The 1,899-nt window shown below is 32.0% G+C and overlaps 1 protein-coding gene across 1 annotated transcript in view; it reads left to right on the forward strand.

The window, feature by feature from the left end:
• The window catches only part of FOXP2 (forkhead box P2), an 852,864-nt gene extending 852,850 nt beyond the window's left edge, over positions 1-14 (forward strand). Inside the window, exon 18 of the mRNA XM_036010823.1 lies at positions 1-14. This exon is cut by the window's left edge and continues 2,164 nt beyond it. The gene's annotated coding sequence lies outside the window, so the exon portion shown is untranslated.
• Positions 15-1,899: the final 1,885 nt, after the last annotated feature.

Raw genomic sequence — 1,899 nt, forward strand, 5'->3', positions numbered from 1 at the left:
AAAAAAAGAAAAAATTAGGACAATTATGGCAGATTGCATGAAACGTGAAAACGTCACAGTAACTGCTACTTTTCATTATGTTTGTCTTTGGGTCATGATCAACAAACAGGAAGTTTACCACATGGTATCAAAAGAATGATTGATATTGTGAATGATGATTTTCAGTCATCTAGGATCCTGTCAGGATTATCTGAAGGGAAAATTGGTTTTTCAGGTGCATGTTCAAAAGGCTTTGATGGATTGAAAGTAACTGTGAGAGCTGTACCATCCAGAGAGTGGCCTAAGATTACAATGCTAAAGTATGCATACCTCAGTTACAAAACTTTTGAAAGGAAGTCTCAGCCACAGAATGCATATACCTGTAGAGTTTTGCATGGGTTTTATATGAATACAATTTTAAAAAATAGCTGCTTGCACATTATACCAGAAAAACCTCCAAAACTGCAATTGCTTTGAAAATAGATTTTAGGTTTTTTGGAGTTTTCTGAAATGCTTGGTCTGTATTTTGATAATTGTGCATATTATGTAAAGATGTTGGTGGACCCATAAATGACCAGACTTTTTTAAGAAAAAATGTTGCTTTAATGCATTTCATGAATTTTTACTTATATCATTGCTTGCTAGTAATAGCAAATCTGCTTTTCTGCATCTGCTTTGCGTAGCTATTGTAAGGCTTTGAACTAATGTATGTATTTATTGCTTGAACTTCTGTGCATACCCTATAAACATAATGTCTGACAGTTTAAATGGCTCATGTATTCTTGCTTCTATCAAGCTGATTATGGGGACTATGATCTTTTGTATACAAGAAATTTTAACTGTAGCACAAACATCTGTTTATGTATTGGTGGAATATACCTGTTTTATTTATCTTTTTTGAGGTAAACTAATTTTTGATACTTTCATTACTGTGTACTATGTTCATACTTTGAATTCTCTGACATTAGAAGTCATGGTTGAGAATTGTAACAGCTGTTATTTGTTCTGTATTCATGGCTTTCACTGCTGAATAAAATAAAGGACCAAACCTAGGATTTGAAAGAAAACTGTCTACCTCTAACACCAGGGAGTTATCATATTTTATTTTACGTAGATTTAGTCTACAAAGACACAATTGCTTAAACCTAGTGAGCTTAAGGCTTATATTCTATGTGGTTGGATTCATGGCAGAGTTGTACTATTTGATAATCAATTAAAATTTCATGTGAATGTAACAAGTATTCAGTAGAATTACCATTAACTAAGTTTTCTTTAGGTTAACATCAGCATTCTGTATCTATAGCTGCTTAACTTTATAAGAATGCATTTCTTTGTGATTAGAGAATCAAAGAATAGACAGCTAGGAATAGAGCTACAGAAGCACACTTAAACCATCCTGGACTTTAATGTCCCTGGATAGATTCAGTCACAATAGCCATTAGGTTATTTTGTGGTTTTCAAATTAAATATTCACATTTTAGAGAATTTGTGAGACTTCATCCTACACATGCCAATATTAACACACATTTGGACAACAGCTTTTTAATGTCATAAAGTTATTGAAAGAAACATAGCCTACCCTTGTAATTTCACAAGTTTGGTTGCAATGAAAGGGTTTCTTTCTTTCTTTTTTTTTTTTTTGTCCATGAACACTTGGTAGATCTTACCTAACAAAAAGAAGGATGTACATTTTCCTATAGAATTAATGTATGAACAGTGTGTCACTGCTGTTGAATGTAAAAATGTATATGAAAACATTTCATTCACTTGACCACATTTCTGAAGTATAAATAAAAATTATAATTCTTTTGACCCATTTATAACCCCTAAAATTTAATTTTTCAGAGATACCCTTTTTCCCTGCCAGAGTCAAATCATAAATTTGTGTATACATGCCCCACAAATTGTTTAAAATCATTT

This window comes from Phyllostomus discolor, chromosome 10 (genome assembly GCF_004126475.2).
Source record: "Phyllostomus discolor isolate MPI-MPIP mPhyDis1 chromosome 10, mPhyDis1.pri.v3, whole genome shotgun sequence".
NCBI lineage: Eukaryota > Metazoa > Chordata > Mammalia > Chiroptera > Phyllostomidae > Phyllostomus > Phyllostomus discolor.